We start from the raw sequence: 22442 nt of genomic DNA on the forward strand, positions 1-22442 counted from the left end.
AGATCCGTGCCTAAATACGGGAAATGTATACAGGTCATTCCAGTATTCAAGAAAGGACACACGATAATCCGCTGAATTACAGACCTATATCACTGATGTCGATCTACAGTAGGAGTTGTAAGATCTACTGTGTTCGAGCATTAAGAATTACCTCCAAGAAATCGGTTGCACACACAATCAGCACGGTTTCAGTGTAGTCGTTCTTGTGCGACGCAACTAGCTCTTTATTTTCATGAAGTAATGAGTGCGAACGATAGAGGATCTTAAATTGATTCCGTATTTCTTGATTTCCAGAAGGCTTTCGACGCCGTTCCTCACAGGTGACTTCTAATCAAATTTCGTGCCTATGATGTATCGTCTCACAATCAGTCGTTCCGATGGATTCGTCATTTCCTGTCAGAAAGGTTACAGTTCAAAAAATGGCTCTGAGCACTATGGAACTCAACTGCTGAGGTCATAAGTCCCCTAGAACTTAGAACTACTTAAACCTAACTAACCTAAGGACAACACACACATCCATGCCCAAGGCAGGATTCGAACCTGCGACTGTAGCGCCAGAACCGCTCGGCCACCAGCGGCCGGCAAAGGTTACAGTTGTTAGTAAGTGGTGGTGAGTCGTCGAGTAAAACAGAAATGATGTCTGGCGTTCACAAAGGAAGTGTTACGAGTCCTCTGCTGTCCTATTCCACATAAACGACATAGGTGATAATCTGAGCAGCCACCTTAAATTGCTTTCAGATGATGCTGTCATTTACCATCCGGTAAAGCCATCAGAATATCAAAATAAATTGCAAAACAATTCAGAAGAAATATCTGTATGGTGCGAAAAGTGACAATTGTGATTCTAAATAATGAAAAGTTTGAGGTCATCCACAGGGGCACTAAATCCTTCGTCAGATTTTGGTCATACGATAAGTCACACAAACCTAAGGGCTGTCAGTTCAACTAACAAGGGAACCTCCCCATCGTACCCCCGTCAGATTTAGTTATAAGTTGGCACAGTGGTTAGGCCTTGAAACGCTGAACACAGATCAATCGAGAAAACAGGAAGAAGTTGTATGGAACTATGAAAAAAATAAGCAAAATATACAGACTGAGTAGTCCACGCGCAAGATAGGTAACATCAAGGGCAGTGTGAGTTCAGGAGCGCCGTGGTCCCGTGGTTAGCGTGAGCAGCTGCGGAACGAGAGGTCCTTGTTTCAAGTCTTCCCTCGTGTTAAAAGTTTACTTTCTTTTTTTTTTCGCAAATTTATGATCTGTCCGCTCGTTCATTGACGTCTCTGTTCACTGTAATAAGTTTAGTGTCTGTGTTTTGCGACCGCACCGCAAAACAGTGCGATTAGTAGACGAAAGGACGTGCCTCTCCAATGGGAACCGAAAACATTTGATCGCAAGGTCGTAGGTCAACCGATTCCTCCACAGGAAAACACGTCTGATATATTCTATACGACACTGGTGACGGCATGTGCGTCACATGACAGGAATATGTTGTCGACCCACCTAACTTGTACACTTGGCGAATGGGTAAAAAGACTCTTCTACCTTGCCCGATATAGGTTTTCCTGCGGATGTGATAATCACTCCCAAAAAAGTGATGAAAACAAAAGAGTTTATCACATAAACTGAAAATAAAAAAATAAACAACCTCGCGGGAAGACTTGAACCAAGGACCTTTCGTTCTGCAACTGCTCACGCTAACCACAGGACCACGGCGCTCCTGAGCCCTTCTTCTCCTTGATGTTGCTTATCTTGCACATGGACTACTCAGTTTGTCTTATTTGTTTATTTTTTTCATAGTTCCACACAACTTCTTCCTGTTTTCTCGATTGATCTGTGTTCAGTTTTTGAAGGCCTATCCAATGTGCCAACTTATAACTAAATCCGAGGGGGGTGCGATGGGGAGGTTCCCTTGTAAGTATCCAGGGATAAGAGTTACGAACAACTTTAATTCTAATGATTACATAGATAATGTTGTGGTGAAGGCGAACCAAAGACTGCGTTTTATTAGAAGAACAGATAGAAGATCCAGCTAATCCGCTAAAGAGGCTCTCTACACTACGCTTGTCCGTCCTCTGCTACAGTATTGCTGTATAGAATGGGGTCCTACACAGATAGTGTTGACGAAGGACATAGAAAAAGTTCAGAGAAGGGTAACTAGTTTTTTACACTGATGGAAAAAAATCACAACACCAAGAAGGAAGAAGAGGAAATTGGTAGGCTTGTTTCTACATTCATGCTCATAAATTAAGGATAACTGCAGAATGTTGTGCCACACAACGTGGCACTACACAAAACTGGCGCTAATAGCATAAGCACATAGGGAACACACACGACACAGATCTGTAAGTCCACGGTATTGGTGATAAGTTGAGAAAACCGTCCCGAAACGCATGAGCTACAAAACGCCACTGTTTCCTGCGCATGTACCCTGGCATCAATATGAGATATTATCACCATGCACACGTACAAGGCCTCACAACGCGTTGGCATACTCTGGATAAGGTGGTCGAGCAGCTGCTGGGGTATAGCCTCCCATTCTTGCACCAGTGCCTGTCGGAGCTCCTGAAGTGTCGTAGGGGTTTGAAGACGTGCAGCGATACGTCGACCGAGAGCATCCTAGACGTGCTCGATGGGCTTTATAACAGGCAGGCCACCCCATTCGCCTGATATCTTTGTTTCAAGGTACTCCTCCATGATGGCAGCTCGGTGGAGTCATGCGTTATCATCCATAAGGAGGAAGGTGGGACCCACTGCACCCCTGAAAAGGCGGACATACTGTGCAAAATGACGACCCGATACACCTGACCTGTTACAGTTCCTCTGCAAAGACATGCAGGGGTGAACGTGCACCAATTATAATCCCACCCCACACCATCAAACCACGACCTCCATACAGGTCTCTTTCAAGGACATTAAGGGGTTGGTATCTGGTTCCTGGTTCACGCCAGATGAAAACCCGGAGAGAATCACTGTTCAGACTATACCTGGACTCGTCCGTGAACATAACATGGGACCACTCTTCCAATGACCATGTACTATGTTTTTGACACCAGGCTTTACGGGCTCTCCTGTGACCAGGGGTCAGTGGAATGCACCTTTCAGGTCTCCGGGTGAATAAACCAAGTCTGTTCAGTCGTCTGTAGACGGTGTGTCTGGAGACAACTGTTCCAGTGGCTGTGGTAAGGTCCCAAGCAAGGCTACCTGCAGTACTCCGTGGCCGTCTACGGGCACTGATGGTGAGATATCGGTCTTCTTGTGGTGGACATCCCGTACTGTAGCGCCTGGACACGTTTCCTGTCTGCTGGAATCGTTGCCATAATCTTGAGATCACACTTCGTGGCACACGGTCTGTGCTACGATCTGCTGTGTTTGACCAGCCTTCAGTCGCCCTAGTATTCTACCCCCATAACGTCATCAATATGTGTTCTTTGAGCTATTTTCAAGACACAGTCACTATTAGCACGTCCGAAAACGTCTGCACACTTACTCGTTGCACCGCACTCTGACATGCACCAACACACCTCTGCGTATGTAGACTGCTGCAGGCGCCACCGTGCGACGACCGCAGGTCAAATTGCACCGCATGTTCATACCCCGAGGTGATTTAAACCGCCCACCAGAGCGTTGTTTCACCATGTATCAACATTATCCTTAATTTATGAGCATGAGTGTATATCTGAAGATGAAGTCTAATCAAATTTCGTAGATTTGCATAAGAGTGGCGCTAGTAGTGACACTATGGCGATGTATATCAGGTTTGCTTTAAATACACGCTGTAACGGTGGTGAGCATTAGTTACCTTTGATACTGGACGTGGTGAGTTGATGTTAGTCAAGAATGCCTTTAAGACGACAAACACGCCATTGCCATTACCTCACTGAGTTTGAACGAGGTCGTGTAATAGGGCTGCGAGAAGCTGGATGTTCCTTCTGTGATATTGCAGAAAGATTTGGCAGGAATGTAGTAACTGTACGTGACTGCTGGCACCGGTGGTCACGAGAATGTACAGTCGCAAGAAGACAGGGCCCCGGATGACCAAGTGGTACTACCGAGAGGGAAGACAATCACGTTCAGCGTATGGCTCTGGTGCATCGTACTGCATTTGCAGCAGCAATATGAGCAGCAGTTTGCACCAGAGTAACATAACGAACTGTTACAAATCGGTTACTTCAAGGACAGCTCCGAGCCAGAAGCCCTTTAGCGTGCATTCCACTGATCCTTAACCACAGACACTTGCGACTTATGTGGCTTCAAGCGAGAGCTGATTGGAGGGCACGCTGGAGTTCTGTTGTGTTTTCTGATGAAAGATAGTTTTGCTTCGGTGCCCCACTGATGGCCCAGTGTTGCTTAGCAGGTCAGATGAGGGACTGCAACCAGCCTAAGCGACTGCTAGAAACACTAGACCTATACCTGGAGTTATCGTCTGGGGTGCGATCTCACATGACAGCAGGGCCACTCTCGTGGTTATCCCACGCAACCTGACTGCAAATTTCTACGTCAGTCTGGTGTTTCGACCTGTTGTGCTTCCATTCAAGAACAGCATTCCACGGGGAGTTTTCCAACAGGTTAATTCTCGCTCACATACCGCTATTGTTAGCCAACATCCTCTAAAAAGTGTCAAATGTTGCCTGGCCTACTCCATCACCAAATCTGTCTCCAATAGAGCACATATGGGACATCATCAGACGACAACTCCAGCATCATCCACAAACAGCACTAACCGTCACTATATTGACCGACCAAGTACAACAGTCATAGAACTCCATCTCGCAAACTGACATCCGACACCTGTAAAACACAACGGATGCAAGTTCGAGTGCTTGCATTCAACGTTCTGGTGGTTACACAGGTTATTAATGCAGTAGCATTTCACATTTGCAATGGCTTATCTCACGCTTACATTAGCGTGTGGTCTTGCAATGTTAATCACTTAAGTATGTCACCTGGATAAATGTTTTCCCGAAATTTCATTACTCTACATTAATTACTTTTTGGTACTGCGATTTTTTTCCGTCAGTGTATTATAGCGAAATAGGGGAGTGAGTGTCACGGATATGATTGGCCATTTGGAGTGGCATTCATTAAAACAAGAGCGTTCTTCCTTGCAGTGAGATGTTTTCACGAAATTTCCGTCTCCAGCTTCACCTCACAATAGCGAAAATGTATTGTAGCGTCCACCTACATAGGAAGAAATGATCATGGCAATAAAATAAGAGAAAGCAGAGCTCGCACGGAAGGATTTAGGTGCTCGTCATCCCCGCGTACTGTTCGAGATCAGAACGGTAGAGTAATGGTTCGATGAACCCCCTGCTAGTCACTTAAGTGTGAACTGCAGAGTAGTCATGTAGATCTACTGGGTGTTACAAAAAGGTACTGCCAAACTTTCAGGAAACATTCCTCACATGCAAAGAAAGAAAATATGTTATGTGGACATGTGTCCGAAAACGCTTACTTTCCATGTTAGAGCTCATTTTGTTACTTCTCATTAAATCACATTAATCATGGAATGGAAACACACAGCAACAGAACGTACCATCGTGACTTCAAACACTTTGTTACAGGAAATGTTCAAAATGTCCTCCGTTAGCGAGGATACATGCATCCACCGTCCGTCGCATGGAATCCCTGATCCGCTGATGCAGCCCTGGAGAATGGCGTATTGTATCACAGCCGTCCACAATACGAGCACGAAGAGTCTCTACATTTGGTACCGGGGTTGCGTAGACAAGAGCTTTCAAATGCCCCCATAAATGAAAGTCAAGAGGGTTGAGGTCAGGAGAGCGTGGAGGCCCTTGGAATTGGTCCGCCTCTACCAACCCTTCGGTCACAGAATCTGTTGTTGAGAAGCGTACGAACACTTCGACTGAAATGTGCAGGAGCTCCATCGTGCATGAACCACATGTTGTGTCGTACTTGTAAAGGCACATGTTCTAGCAGCACAGGTAGAGTATCCCGTATGAAATCATGATAACGTGCTCCATTGAGCGTAGGTGGACGAAACTAAAATGAGCTCTAATATGCAAATTAAGCGTTTCCGGACACATGTCCACATAACATCTTTTCTTTATTTGTGTGTGAGGAATGTTTCCTGAAAGTTTGGCCGTACCTTTTTGTAACACCCTGTATATGTACGTAATAAAAGGAGGAAAGGTAGGATATAAACGTTAAAAGAAGTAGAATCAGTCCCACACATGTATGTAAGAGACAATATCGAAGAGCGTTTTTCAGATAGTTTGTGGTGTGGTGCTCTTCCTCTTCTTCCGGCAATAGGATATTTTGTTCACGTTGATCATTCGCACGGCGGCGTCGACGCGACTCTCACAGCGTCGCACAGCAGCCCACTGAGGGCGAAGAGAGAGGATAAGCGAGGACTTGGTGTGTAGGTAGGCCGTGACGTAATGACCAGGAAGTTTAAAGGTACACTAGGTGCAAATTTCACAGATTTCTGGTTGGGTGCAAATTTCACAGAGTGCGACTTTCATATATCCGTTTTCCACAGAATGGCGGGCGTTTCCTAATGCTCTCTGGGAAACATCAGCAGCACTTCACAGTAGTATTACGAGTATTTGCAAGGTGTGATCAATTTCGGCTCCTACTTTCTGCTCTGGGGGCTGATTAGCCGAAACGTCTGCATACAAAAAAATTTCGTGGAGCTATAAACATCTCGCGAAATCGAGGTGTCGGTGGCCTTGGTGGGATGGAGGAGAATTTGAGCCCTCTGGGGTGGAGGTATGTGAAGGTGTATTTCGGAAGTGTGTAGTCAGGGAGTATCAAAGTTTTTCCCTACATGAGGAAAGTTCAAAAACTGATCGGAAGAGCGTCCCCTTGCGCGATCTAGGGAAACGTCTTAGTCTATTGCCTATTTCGAGGTGGGTGCACACGGACTGTTTTGTAAGAGGCCGCCTAACGTAGCTTGGAGCAACTGACTAGTTCGAGGCGTTGTGTAGCTACCGAAGCGAACTTGATGAGGGAAGAGTATAAACTGCGTTTTGTTTCGATGAAAATTTGGACTGTGGAGTTCTTGTGTACGTCCTTATCTTCTTTAATTTTAGACTTTCATCCTGTGTTGTTTACAGAGGAGACGGTACGCACAGGTTAGTGACGGTGTATTGACTGATTGCGGTGTTTGCTGCCCAATCCGGCGGTCAAAGTAGTAGAATGGCTACAGAGCACTGAGTGGAGGTCTAGAGGAAGTGATTATTTTAACCCTGTCTCGTAGGTCTAATCGAGGCTGGCGACCCTGATTTAGCTTAACAGCTTGTTATAGGAATGCGTGGTGTCTGTTCTTTCGGATATGTCCACGCATTTGCGATACACTCTGTGTCCGGGTAGCGCAGTGGTTAACAAATGGTTCAAATGGCTCTGAGCACTATGGGACTTAACTTCTGAGGTCATCAGTCCCCTAGAACTTAGAACTACTTAAACCTAACTAACCTAAGGACATCACACACATCCATGCCCGAGGCAGGATTCGAACCTGCGACCGTAGCGGTCACGCGGTTCGAAACTGACGCGCTTAGAACCGCACGGCCACACCGGCCGGCCAGTGGTTAACACAACTGCCTAATAAGCAGGAGATCCCGGGTTTGTATACCGGTCCGGCACACATTTTCACTCGTCGCCACTGATTCCACATAAATTCCCGATGTAGTTGATTTAATTAGCTCCTTCCCTTTCTGCCTCCTCCGCCTTCAATTTACATAATACTGATAGTATATGTGAAGCAGTGCACATGAATGATTCAGGTTCACCAAAAAACATTTCGGAAGGAGTTTACGGAGCAGTTTGTCGCGCGATTTGTCTCGCGCACACCAAGGCGCTTAGAGTTCGTGGACTCTGGCTGCGGTCGCGGGAGAACACCAAACGCAACAGAAGCTCGGAGACGACAGAAGAGGAGGAATCTTTCAAATTGTGCCATACATTTTCCCCCCAATTCGATTCAGTCCCTCCTCATTTGTTACTCGAACCATACATCTAATCAACTCCATTCCTCCGCAGTATCTAATCGTCTGCATTCTTCTATAGCACCAGATGTCACAAGATGGTATCTTCTTCTCTAAATTGCCTCTCGTCCACGTTTCACTCTCAAATAAGGTTGCACTCCAGACAAATGTGTTCAGAATAGACTCCCTAACGCTTAAATTGTTTAGTGGCGATCAAAATCTTTCTGTTCGAAGGCCGTAAAATCCAGAATCTGCATGCCAATTAGGCAAAACCGCTGAGAGTTTTGAGACGATCAATCCACCAACGCACCAGGTTAAAGATACCCTTTGGTAAAACACCGTGTCGTGCTGAGTGAAAAAAACTGTAACTGCCTTCTCCACATCCTCGTCAGACAGGAATCGTCGACCCTTGAAGGCCTTTTTTAAGGGAACGAAGGCGTGGTAATGGCATGGGGAGAAATCAAAACTGTAGGGTGGGAGCTCGTGTGTCTTCCACTGCAGTAACTTCTGCGCTGCGATATTTGCGATATGGGGGCGTGCGTTATCATGAAGCAGCAGCATCCCTTGTAGCAGTTTTCACTCCACAACAGAGGTTTTCGGCAGATGTGCTGCTCTATACACATTCTTCGTTCTCCGACAGAGGTGTGCCTGTGTTTGTTCTTCGGCAGCTTAAAAAAGAATAACAGCACGTTGGTCCTGTTTGGACGGATTTGGTAATAACTTCGTCATAGTTCACGTTTCTATATTTACAGCACGCACGCCGTAAAGACACCAATGTAACACTAATTCTTTGCCTACATGTCAGTGAATATATACCCGCATCGGAGTCCCACTGCACAGCATATACGCTGCAGCAACGCCCTCAAACGGGAACCTTTCGATCTCCCTCTTCTACACTGAGATGACAAAAGTCATCGGATACCTCATAAGGTACCGTACTAACTCAAAGTGTCATCAACTCAGCAAGTTGTTGGGAGTCCCGTGCAGAAATATTGAACCATGCTACCTCTATAGCCGTTCATAATTGCGAAGGTGTTGCAGGTGCAGGATTTCGTACACCAACTGACCTCTCGATTATGTCCCATAAATATTCAATGAAATTCATGTCGGGCGATCTAAGTGGCCAAACCATTGGCTCGAATTGTTCAGAATATTCTTCAGATCAGTCGCGAACACTTATGGCCCTGTGACACAGCACATTGTCATCGATAAAAATTCCATCGTTATTTGGGAACATGATGTCTATGAATGGCTGCAAATGGTTTACAAGTAGCTGAATATCCAGACGACCCAATCCATTCCATGTAAACACAGCCCACGCCATTATGGAGCCACCACAAGCTTGCACAGTGGCTTGCTGACAACTTGTGTCTACGGTTTCGTGGGGTTCCCAAGTAACCGGACATAATCATTTATAGGCAATGTTCGCTTCAGGTGAACCATAGGACCTAGTCGATTCCACGTAAACACAGCCCACTCCATTATGAAGCCACACCAGCTTGCACAACTGGAATCGGGACTCATCTGACCAGGCCACTGTTTTGCAATCGGGTAGGGTCCAACCGATATGGTCACGAACCTAGGAGAGCCGCTGCAGGTGATGTCGTGCTGTTAGCAAAGGCATTCGTCTGCTGCCATAGTCCATTAACGCCAAATTTCGCCACATTGTCCTAACGAATACGTTCGACGAACGTCCCACATTGATTTCTGCGGTTATTTCACACAGTTTTGCTTGTGTGTTAGCGCTGACAACTCTACGCAGTCCGCGGCTCGTGGTCGTGCGGTAGCGTTCTCGCTTCCCGCGCCCGGGTTCCCGAGTTCGATTCCCGGCGGGGTCAGGGATTTTCTCTGCCTCGTGATGACTGGGTGTTGTGTGACGTCCTTAGGTTAGTTACTTTTAAGTAGTTCTAAGTTCTAGGGGACTGATGACCATAGATGTTAAGTCCAATAGTGCTCAGAGCCATTTGAACCATTTTTTTTTTTTTAACTCTACGCAAACGCCTTTTCTCTCGGCCTTTAAGTAAAGGCCGTCGGCCACTGCGTTGTCCGTGGTGAAAGGTAATGCCTGAAATTTGGTATTCTCGGCACACTCTTGACACTGTAGATTTCGGAATATTGAATTCCCTAACGATTTCCTAAATGTAAAATCCCATGCATCTATATCCAACTACCATTCCACGTTGAAAGTCTGTTACTTCTTGTCGTACGGCCATAATCACATCGGAAACCTTCTCACATGATTCACCTGAGTACAAATGATAGCTCCGTAAATGCACTGACTTTTACATCTCTTGTGCGCGATACTACTGCCACTTATATGTGTGCATATCGGTATCCCATGACTTTTCGTAACTTCAGTGTGTATTACACTAGCAACTAGCCCTGCGCGGCTTCACACATGAAGCACTAAGTGTCTGCGGCCAAACGACCTGTCTAGCATAACTGTAATTTTGTTTACAGGCCACTGCATAGACTTCTGATTAAAACTGGAGGAACAGCGCTCGGTAACTGAATATCATCAGTTTCGTATAACATAAACAATTTAAGCAGCACGAATGTTATCTGTTCCATATTTAGTATGCGTTTGGCTTGACATCTAGTGTCAATGATAGAGGTTCTGAATCTTGTCCGTGCGACTGCAGTTCCATTTCGGTGTGAACTACAGCCACTTCCCAGCTACTTGAGTCCAGTGAAAGCCCGACGCGAGCTACATTTTCTGTGGGGGCATTTCCCTGCATTCTCCAACGTAACTTCGTTACGAAGCACGACCTGCCACGCAAAACCGGTAGGAGGCACACTCTGGCATGAAACATTGATATGTAATACTCTCCATCACGCAATATTATTGCGAAGCACCCTTTGCCACATAACCTTGGTACGAAGTACCCTTTGCCGCAAAACCATTGGTACATAGCACCCTCTGCCATGCACACTCAGTGCGGAGCATCCTCTGTCCAGTAACATGATACGAAAAACCCTTTACTATCTTACAATATTTGTACGGAGCACTCTCTGTCACGCCACATTGGTACCGAGCGTCATCTAGCACACGACATCGGCACACAGAACCTTTCGGCAAATAACAGTAGTGTAAACCAATATACCCGGCTAGCATTGCGGTGTAACGCACTGCTTCCTGAGCGGGAAGGCGTACCGATCCCCGGCCCGAATCCGCTCGGCTGATTACTGTCGAGGTCCGGTGTGCCGGCCAGCCTGTGGATAGTTTTTAAAGCTGTTTTCCATCTGCCTCGGCGAATGTGGGCTGGTTCCCCTTATTCCTCCCCGGGGAGGGGGGGGGGGGTGGAGGAGGGGGGGGGGTCCACTGGGGGCTGAACCGCACAATAGCCCTGGGTTCGGTGTGGGGCGGCGGTGGGGTGAATGGACTGCTGTAGCCTGTTGTGAGGTTGAGAGCCACTGAGGGCTACGGCGGGGACGGAGCCTCTCCGTCGTTTATAGGTCCCCAGTTCAATACGTACATACATACAATCACCCTCTACCACGAAACATCCACCGATTGGTAAGATCACCCTGCGATACATATCAGTGGTACGAAGCGACCTCCGCAATGTACTATCGTTATGAAGTATCCTCTGCCACATTGGTAGGAAGCACTGTCTACAGAGTAACTTCGGTAGTCTGCATTCTCAGCCACGCAGCATTGTTACGAAGCACTCCAAACAACATGTGAGACGTACGATCGTGTCTATTTTAGATACTTCAGAAAGTTACATCGGCTGAAAAGTGAGAGAGCTTATATGCTTTCTGTGTATTCTTTCTGTACACAAACTGCCACTTTGTTTATACCTGCTGGCTTCATTTATTTTACGTCCCTACGAATCATTTTGCGCCTTTTGCAGCACTGTTCTATTCGTATTTAATGATTGCTCCAGCAAGTTGAACTGCATTAAATATTTCTGTAACAGCGATAAAAATTGTACATAAAACAAACGTTTAAGTGTCTGGGAGCACTTTTTAGTAAATGTAGTGCTCTACGAGTTTTTCGGATATTAGTGATGATGTGGATACTTTTGAAAATCACTGCTCAAATTCCGTTTAGGTAATGTAGAGAAATAAAATAATTTTTTATCAACATTATTTTCTGTATAGTTACTTCTATGTTAATACTATCCAAATTACATATTTTAATTTTTGAGAAAATCTTTTCTACGTTTTTATTTTTGTATATTCATCTAAATTCTGTTTCCCTTTTATTATTTTACATAAAGTAATCTGAGAAACCAAAATCTTTTACAGACACACCAGTGTTTCTCGTCTATGTTTATAAGCACATGGTAGATTGCTGATGCTGAAGTTACAGTCATCCTTGTTGCACTGCTAACCAACTGTGACATGAAGGATGTTTAAAAATGTACATCTCTATGATGATAGTGTTTCTGCAAAATATTATGTTGTTTCTTAGAGTCATGTCTTTTTCAAGACCCAGTTTATTAAAGCAGATGCCTCCGCTATCAATAAGTTATCTTTACACACACAGAATGATTAATTTATTGCGTATTTCAAACCCTACTAGTTACCTGTCATTACAAAGTGTTCATACTTACTTAGTGTGGTATGTTAAAGTCTGATTTAAAATGTGTTTCTATTCCGAAATACATTTATGACTCTTTAAGGGGTTTTTACAGAAACAGGTATTTGTATGACATGACTGACTTTGTTGTGTCATTAATTCTAAAGACAAAAAGATTCCTAATTTTTAGGTTTCTTGAAGTGTACAACTATGATTTTTCTGCATGAAGAAATAGTTGTCATTCTTTGCACCAATCTGATATTTTGTCAGATACGTATGACTGGATGTTACTGGAATGTTTATCCCACAGTGTTTCATCGTAACTAACTGCGTCATCTGCCACTAAACATTTTTTGCTGATACACTGAAGTGTTAAAGAACGGAACAGAAACTTACTCTCAAATAAAACTTGGAGCATTCATCTATCTTAAAGAAATATTATCAGTGACGTAAGTGACAGTTTCTCAGTTCGAAAATAATACTCGCAGAAGAAATTTCTTAACATATATTCCCACAGAAGAGGGAGTCTAAGACTCTTTTCACTTTAAAAATAACGGTCCGAGGGACGTCATTTATGAGGGTAAATATCAGCATGTAGTACATCGTCTCTCCCCTGCAGTTCCTTAGTATTTTTAGAAAATATTTACTATAATTTTCAAACTGTCTTTGGCTTTAATTCATTTATCCAGAGATCTCAAGCACCCAATATCAGGTCCAAGTAGTAACATTTGAAAGGCAAACAGATCAGTGACTAATCAATAGCCGTCCGTAGTTGACGGTAGTCTATTAGTGTTAAGTCCAAGGCTAGCTTACTGCTCTTTATAGCATTGCAAATGTTCTCTTCAAGACTGACATCAGCTGCCTTCTAGAAATAGGGAAAAAACGTTCAATCCCTCGAAACGCTCTGAGGTAGTCTTGATGCAATGGAGTAGTCTATTATGACGGTGTTCTGTCTCGATGAATGTGTAGGTATCTTGCTGTTTATCTTCCTTCAGTATGGGACAGCAGTATATACTAGGAAACCAATTTGTTTCTGTACAGACATTATTCCTACGACGGTACGAGTGTCGTACCGATTTGCAGTCCTTTAAGAACATCAACTTTTGTACGTCTCGGCGCGCACGTACCTATCACGGACATGCATAGTCATATATCACGAGTTAACAGTTCATATCATGCTCTCGCAGGCTTCAAGACTAGTGTGATGACCATCATAAACATACGAAAACATTTTTTTTTAAAAGACTGGAGTACTACCATGGCTATTTCTCCACCTGGTGGCTGCGTGACCCATTCCCGATCTACATCTGTCTCATCCTACCTACGTTAATACACTACCGGCCATTAAAACTGCTACACCACGAAGATGACGTGCTACAGACGCGAAATTTAACCGACAGGAAGACGCTGCTGTGATATGTAAATGATTAGCTTTTCAGAGCATTCACACAAGGTTGGCGCCAGTGGCGACACCTACAATGTGCTGACACGAGGAAAATTTCCAACCGATTTCTCATACACAAACAGCAGTTGACCGGCGTTGCCTGGTGAAACGTTGTTGTGATGCCTCGTGTAAGGAGGAAAAATGCGTACCACCACGTTTCCGACTTTGATAAATGTCGGATTGTAACTTAACGCGATTGCAGTTCATCGTATCGCGACATTGCTGCTCGCGTTCGTCTAGATCCAATGGCTGTTAGATGAATATGGAATCGGTGGGTTCAGGAGGGTAATACGGAACGCCGTGCTGGATCCCAGCGGCCTCGTATCACTAGCAGTCGAGATGACAGGCATCTAATGCGCATGGCTGTAGCGCATCGTACAGCCACGTCTCGATCCCTGAGTCAACAGATGGGGACGTTTGCAAGACAACAACCATCTGCACGAACAGTTCGACGACGTTTGCAGCAGCATGGACTATCAGCTCGGAGACCATGGCTGCGGTTACCCTTGACGCTGCGTCACATACAGGAGCGCCTGCGATGGTGTACTCAACGACGAACCTGGGTCCACGAATGGCAAAACGTCATTTTTTCGGATGAATCCAGGTTCTGTTTATAGCATCATGATGGTCGCATCCGTGTTTGGCGACATGGCGGTGAACGCACATTGGAAGCGTGTATTCATCATCGCTATACTGGCGTATCAACCGGCGTGATGGTATGGGGTGGCATTGGTTACACGTCTCGGTCACCTCTTGTTCGCATTGACGGCACTTTGAACAGTGGACGTTCCATTTCAGATGTGTTACGACCCGTGGCTCTACCCTTCATTTGATCCCTGCGAAACCCTACATTTCAGCAGGGTAATGCACGATCGCATGTTGCAGGTCCTGTACGGACCTTTCTGGATGCAGAAAATGTTCGACTGCTGCCCTGGCCAGCACATTCTCCAGATCTCTCACCAATTGAAAACATCTGGTCAATGGTGGCCGAGCAACTGGCTCGTCACAATACGCCACTCACTACTCTTGATGAACTGTGGTATCGTGTTGCTGCATGGGCAGCTGTACCTGTACACGCCATCCAAGCACTGTTTCACTCAATGTCCAGGCGTATCAAGGCCGTTATTACGGCCAGATGTGGTTTTTCTGCGTATTGACTTCTCAGGATCTATGCACCCAAATTGTGTGAAAATATAATCACATGTGAGTTCTAGTATAATATACCTGTCCAATGAATACCCGTTTATCATCTGCATTTCTTCTTGGTGTAGCAGTTTTAATGGCCAGAAGTGTATTTTTGAGTTAAAGTTATTAACTGCACTCGGTCACGTCCATCGACTGCTGAAAGCTTCCCAAACAATACATTTTTGGTACTCGGTGGTGAAGGAAACAATGAAAATTTTGGACAAGCATGGAATATGGCGCTTCGTTCAATAAACGCCTAAGATGTAGCTATAGTACAGCTCCTAGGGATACATCGATGTCCCCACATGGATAGAACGTGTAATCACAGATTCAATTTATAGGTACTTCTTTGCGCCAAACGGCGACCCTGGCGCTTGTATATCTTTGATCGCATGAGCAGAGGCGCAGTCCAAGGGGTTTACCAAGGGGACAACGAGTACTCATAATCACTGATTACGTCCAAATTTGTGGTATACGGAGGGGTTGGCCAGAAATGAAAGCGTCAGAAGTGTAAGCCTCAGGCAGCAAAGCGTTTAGAAGAAATACGAGCAACATATATGGTGCGTGTCAGGCGAGGCAGCGGTTGGTGCATCGGAAAGCCTACCAAACGGGCCGGGTGGTCTATTTCCTTTATGGAAACTTCTTTTATTTTCAGTTTTCACGTTACTTTCGCTCAATATACTGCATTTATCAATATATTGTGTTTATCAATATTTTCATAAAAGGCATGAAAAGTAAAGGTAAATGTAAATTTGCTTTTGCAAATAAATTTCGAACATAGGGCTGTACCTACAGTGAGGACTCTGCAAATAACTTCGCAAGAGGGGATTGTAATCAAATCGCACAGATAAAAATGAGGAGTTTATAACGTGCGCATTATGCAGAGACTATTGCTTCTCCTGTTTTTAGAATGAATATCACCCCCAGCATGCGTAGATTATCAACTATGAAGGATAAAAGCATTTAATTTTACATAAGTAGTTCACGTGTACGCCTTACAATCCCATGCCGTAAATTTATTTGCTGTCTAAAATTATCCTATGTCTTTCTTTTTCATGCCTTTTATGAGAATATTAATAAATTCAATATACTGAGCATTATTTCATTTTGTTTTATAGTGTAAGTAACGTAAAAATTGAAAATAAAAAGAATTGTTCCGTACAGGGTCACGACGCCACGACCATCGGATTACCGTTCTGCACTTTTTCCGCCACACCAGCTGCTGCTTGGAACGTATCCTAACATAAATGGCTTATGCCTCGCCCGATCTACATCTACATCTACACGTGCATCTAGACTCCACAAGCCACCTTACGGTGTGTCGCGGAGGGTAGTGTCACTTCCTCCTTATCCTATTCGAAATTAGAATTATATATTAATACCTTAGCTCCGTCCTTCTGAGCCACCGAGTGCACAGAGGATAGCGCGACTGCAGGGACTATCTCGCGCACGCCTCCCGTGAGACCCACATTCTCACCTTATATGTCCACACACTACATTCGTAGTGTCCCTACACAACACACTCATTACTCGTGGAAGACATTCTTACCAAGTCCCGTAAGAGTTCGGGTAATATGTGTGCATCAGGACAGCAGAAGAAGGTCATGGCCAGTATAGCCAGAACTATATACTTATATGGATATGGTGTCTGCTCTTTCGGACATGTCCGAAAGAACAGACACCATATCTACACTCCTGGAAATTGAAATAAGAACACCGTGAATTCATTGTCCCAGGAAGGGGAAACTTTATTGACACATTCCTGGGGTCAGATACATCACATGATCACACTGACAGAACCACAGGCACATAGACACAGGCAACACAGCATGCACAATGTCGGCACTAGTACAGTGTATATCCACCTTTCGCAGCAATGCAGGCTGCTATTCTCCCATGGAGACGATCGTAGAGATGCTGGATGTAGTCCTGTGGAACGGCTTGCCATGCCATTTCCACCTGGCGCCTCAGTTGGACCAGCGTTCGTGCTGGACGTGCAGACCGCGTGAGACGACGCTTCATCCAGTCCCAAACATACTCAATGGGGGACAGATCCGGAGATCTTGCTGGCCAGGGTAGTTGACTTACACCTTCTAGAGCACGTTGGGTGGCACGGGATACATGCGGACGTGCATTGTCCTGTTGGAACAGCAAGTTCCCTTGCCGGTCTAGGAATGGTAGAACGATGGGTTCGATGACGGTTTGGATGTACCGTGCACTATTCAGTGTCCCCTCGACGATCACCAGTGGTGTACGGCCAGTGTAGGAGATCGCTCCCCACACCATGATGCCGGGTGTTGGCCATGTGTGCCTCGGTCGTATGCAGTCCTGATTGTGGCGCTCACCTGCACGGCGCCAAACACGCATACGACCATCATTGGCACCAAGGCAGAAGCGACTCTCATCGCTGAAGACGACACGTCTCCATTCGTCCCTCCATTCACGCCTGTCGCGACACCACTGGAGGCGGGCTGAACGATGTTGGGGCGTGAGCGGAAGACGGCCTAACGGTGTGCGGGACCGTAGCCCAGCTTCATGGAGACGGTTGCGAATGGTCCTCGCCGATACCCCAGGAGCAACAGTGTCCCTAATTTGCTGGGAAGTGGCGGTGCAGTCCCCTACGGCACTGCGTAGGATCCTACGGTCTTGGCGTGCATCCGTGCGTCGCTGCGGTCCGGTCCCAGGTCGACCGGCACGTGCACCTTCCGCCGACCACTGGCGACAACATCGATGTACTGTGGAGACCTCACGCCCCACGAGCAATTCGGCGGTACGTCCACCCGGCCTCCCGCATGCCCACTATACGCCCTCGCTCAAAGTCCGTCAACTGCACATACGGTTCACGTCCACGCTGTCGCGGCATGCTACCAGTGTTAAAGACTGCGATGGAGCTCCGTATGCCACGGCAAACTGGCTGACACTGACGGCGGCGGTGCACAAATGCTGCGCAGCTAGCGCCATTCGACGGCCAACACCGCGGTTCCTGGTGTGTCCGCTGTGCCGTGCGTGTGATCATTGCTTGTACAGCCCTCTCGCAGTGTCCGGAGCAAGTATGGTGGGTCTGACACACCGGTGTCAATGTGTTCTTTTTTCCATTTCCAGGAGTGTATATAAGTATATTTGCCTGTTCGAGTCGCGTGTGGTTCGCTAGAAGAATGACTGCTGGTAAGCCTCCGTGTGGGCTTAAATCACACTAATTTTATCTTCGCGGTCTTTTTGCGAGATATACGTAGGAGGAAGCAATACAACTGCTGACACGTCTAGGAATGTACGCCTCGGAACTTTAACACTAGACTATGACGTGACGCTGAACGCATCTGTTGCAATGTCTGACACAGGAGTTGGCTGAGCATTTCCATGACCCTTTCGCGCTTAATAAATGAATCTGTAACGAAATATGTTATCATCCTTTGGATCTGACGAGCTGTATTCAAGTATTGGTCAACGAGTGTGTTGTAATACACTTCTATTGTTGAGGCACTCTATTTCCCGAGGACTATTCCATTGAGTCTCAGTCTGCCATCTACCATACTCGCGATTAATTTTATGCGGTCGTTCTACTTCATATCGCTCCGTACACGTATTCCTAGATACACTACTGGCCATTAAAATTGCTACACAAAGAAGATATTCAGATGATAAACGGGTACTCATTGGACAAATATATTATACTAGAAATGACATGTGACTACATTTTCATGCAATTTGGGTGCATAGATCCTGAGAAATCAGTACCCAGAACAGCCAACTCTGGCCGTAATAACGGCCTTGATACTGCTGGGCATTGAGTCAAACAGAGCCTGGATGGCGTGTACAGGTACAGCTGCCCATGCAGCTTCAACACGATGCCACAGTTCATCAAGAGTAGTGAGTGGCGTATTGTGGCGAGCCAGTTGCTCGGCCACCATTGACTAGATGTTTTCAATTGGTAAGAGATCTGGAGAATGTGCTGGCCAGAGCAGCGGTCGAACATTTTCTGTATCCAGAAAGGCCTGTACAGGACCTGCAACATGCGGTCGTACATTATCCTGCTGAAATGTAGGGTTTCGCAGGGATCGAATGAAGGGTAGAGCCACGGGTCGTAACACATCTGAAACGTAACGTCCATTGTTCAAAGTGCCGTCAATGCGAACAAGAGGTGACCGAGACGTGTAACCAATGGCACCCCATACCATCACGCCTGGTGATACGCCAGTATGGCGATGACGAATACACGCTTCCAAAGTGCGTTCACCGCGATGTCACCAAACACGAATGCGACCATCATGATGCTATAAACAGAACCTGGATTCATCCGAAAAAATGACGTTTTGCCATTCGTGGACCCAGGGTCGTCGTTGAGTACACCATCGCAGGCGCTCCTGTCTGTGAAGCAGCGTCAAAGGTAACCGCAGCCTTGGTCTCCGAGCTGATAGTCCATGCTGCTGCAAACGTCGTCGAACTGTTCGTGCAGATGGTTCTTGTCTTGCAAACGTCTCCATCTGTTGACTCAGGGATCGAGACGTGGCTGCACGATCCGTTACAGCCATGAGGATAAGATGCCTGTCATCTCGACTGCTAGTGATACGAGGCCGTTGGGATCCAGCACGGCGTTCCGTATTACCCTCCTGAACCCACCGATTCCATATTCTGCTAACAGTCAGTGTATCTCGACCAACGCGAGCAGCAGTGTCGCGATACGATAAACCGCAATCGCGATAGGCTACATTCCGACCTTTATGAAATTCGGAAACGCGATGGTACGCATGTCTCCTCCTTACACGAGGCTTCCCAACAACGTTTCACCAGGCAACGCCGGTCAACTGCTGTTTGTGTATGAGAAATCGGTTGGAAATTTTCCTCATGTCAGCACGTTGTAGGTGTCACCACTTGCGCCAACCTTGTGTGAATGCTCTGAAAAGCTAATCATTTGCATATCACAGCAGCTTCTTCCTGTCGGTTAAATTTCGCGTCTGTAGCACGTCATCTTCGTGGTGTAGCAATTTTAATGGCCAGTAGTGTAGTTTATGGATATAACTACTTCCAGTGATTGTTCTGCAATTCTGTAATCATACAATAAAGGGTCTTTCTGTCTACATATTCGCACCACGTTACATTCGTTTATGTTGAGAGTCAATTGCCACTCCCTGCACCAATCGTCCATCCTCTGCATGTCTTCCTGCATTTCGCTATAATTTTCTGGCGTCGCGTCTTCTCTGTGTACAACAGCATCATCTACGAAAAGCATCATCGAACTTCCGGAATTGTCTGCTAGGCCAGTTATACATCTTGTGAAAAGTAATGGCCTGGTAACACTCCCCTAGGGTCATGCCCGAAGTTAGTATTACGTGTGAAGACTTCTCTCAGTTTAGAATGACTTGCTGTGTTCTGCTCGCTAGAAATTCTTCAATTCGGTCACACAGTTGGTCTGATATTCCATACGTTCGTATTTTGCTCATTAGATAATAGCGCGAAACTGTACCGAATATCTTTCGAAAATCGAGGGATACGGTATCTACCTGGTCGCCTGTATCTACTGCTTTTTGCATCACGTGGACGAATACAGCTAGGTGAGTTTCACATGATCGTTGTTTTCCGAACCCATGTTGGATGCTACGGAGGAGATTTTCGATCTCCAGAAATGTCATAATGGGTGAACATAAAACATTTTCTAAAATTCAACAACAGACCGACGTCAGAGCTATAGGCCTATAGTTTGTATGTTCGACAACCCTATTTGAAAACGGGAATGGCCTGCGCTTTTTTCCAGTCATTAGGAACACTTCGCTCTTCAAGAGACCTACGGTACACTGCTGTTAGAAGAGGGGCAAGTTCTTTAGCATACTGTGCATAGAATGTAACTGGTATCCCGTCATGTTGAGTGGCATTATCTCTGTTAAGCGACTTCATTTGCTTTGTTGTCCTTTGGACACTTATTTCGATATCTCTCATTTTGTCGTTCGTGCGACGATTTAAAGGAAGAACTATAGTGTGATCTTCCTTTGTGAAACAGTTTTGGAAAAACATCATTAGTATTTCGGCCTTTTCTGTGTAATTCTCTGTTTCAGTGCCATTATGATCACAGAGTGTCTGGGCAGATGGCTTTGGTCCGTTTACTGATTTAACATAAGACCATAATTTCTTAGGATTTTCTGTCAAGTTGATAGCTAGAGTTTTACTTTCGTATTCGTTGAACGCATCCCGCATAGTCCTCCTTACGCTGATTTTGAGTTCGTTTAATTTTTGTTTATCTGTGAGGCTTTGGCTACTTTTAAATATGCAGTGAAGCTCTTTCCGCTTTCGAAGCAGCTTCCTAACACGGTTCTCGAACCACGGTGGGTCTTTTCCATCCTTCACAATTTTGCTCGGGACATACTAGTCTAAAGCGAATTTTACAATGCTCTTGAACTTTATCCACAGATGCTCAACTTCGTCAGTGCTGGAGATGAAATTTTCATGATTACCTATCACGTAATCTGAAATCTGTCTCTTGTCGCTCTTGCGAAACAAAAGATCTTCCTGCCTTTCTTTGTGTTTCTATTTACGACCGTATTCAGTGATGCTGTAACGGCCTTATTATCACTGACTCCTCGTTCTACACTAACGGATTCAAAAAGTTCGGCTCTGTCTGTCACCAGCAGGTCTAACATATCATCTCCACTACGGTCGCAGGTTCGAATCCTGCCTCGGGAATGTATGTGTATGATATCCTAAGGTTAGTTAGTTTAAGTAGTTCTAAGTCTAGGGGACTGATGACCTCAGATTTTAAGCCTCATAGTGCTTAGAGCCATTTTGTTATCTCCACGAGTCGGATTAACTGTGCAGGGTAATTTTCGGATAAGGCACTTAGAATAATTTCACATGATTCCCTGTCGCTGCTAACAGTCCTAGTCACTTGAATCTGCAGTCTATAGCTGGCAAGTTAAACTATCTACCTAAAATTACAACATGACCAGGAAATTTACGCGAAATGTTTTCCAGGTTTCCTCTCAACTGTCTCATCACTGCTGTTGCTGAGACAAGAGGCCGATTAAAGGATACAATGACCATCTTTGATCCACCTTTAAGATTTATCTTCACCCAAACCTTTTCGCACTCTGAGTCTGTACTAATCTAACTAGAAATTATCGTAAGAATTTTCCCATTCCATCCTGACAGGCTGTTACAGCAAACGTTTCAAAAGTGTTTCAGAACAAAAATAGTCGCGGTTGCAATGTTATTTAATGTCAATGACCCGTTTCACTCTTTTGCGGCAACATCAGATTTCATTGTATTTTTTATTGCTTTCAAAATGCCTCCACCACCAGCTTTCCAGCTATCTTTGCGATAAACATTCCAATGGAAGTTTAGAATTTCATTGCCA

The sequence above is a fragment of the Schistocerca nitens genome, chromosome 3 (genome assembly GCF_023898315.1).
Source record: "Schistocerca nitens isolate TAMUIC-IGC-003100 chromosome 3, iqSchNite1.1, whole genome shotgun sequence".
Lineage (NCBI taxonomy): Eukaryota > Metazoa > Arthropoda > Insecta > Orthoptera > Acrididae > Schistocerca > Schistocerca nitens.